Below are 467 nucleotides of genomic sequence, written 5' to 3'. Positions count from 1 at the left end.
TGATTTACATGTTTCAAAATTTTTAAATTCATCATATTAAAATTTGATAATCCAATTTAAATAAACATTTAAAATTTTTTAATTTTAATTTAATACAACACTTCTTAAATTGGACCCTTTCAGTTTTTGCATTAAATTAGACGGTCAAAATTTATACTCATAAATTATTTCACACTTAGATATAACACCTTAATAATTCATAATACTCTCAATAAAAACAATTTTCGGTATGCATGCCCTAGTTTTTTCCTTTCCATTATTTGCTTTTAATTTCATTAGTGGAATCCCAGTTCTTAGAATAGAATTCATCATTTACTAATTCAATCTAAAGGGTAGAATATATACTCTTGTCTTATTAAGTAAAAAAAAAAAACATTTATTCATCACGATGAATTATATAAGTGACTAATATGTTAGAACATAGAAGAGTAAAAGTACTACTGTAGCACCTACAAGGTTAGCTAAGT

The sequence above is a fragment of the Arachis ipaensis genome, chromosome B02 (assembly GCF_000816755.2).
Source record: "Arachis ipaensis cultivar K30076 chromosome B02, Araip1.1, whole genome shotgun sequence".
NCBI classification, from domain to species: domain Eukaryota; kingdom Viridiplantae; phylum Streptophyta; class Magnoliopsida; order Fabales; family Fabaceae; genus Arachis; species Arachis ipaensis.
This window is presented reverse-complemented; position numbering follows the sequence as displayed.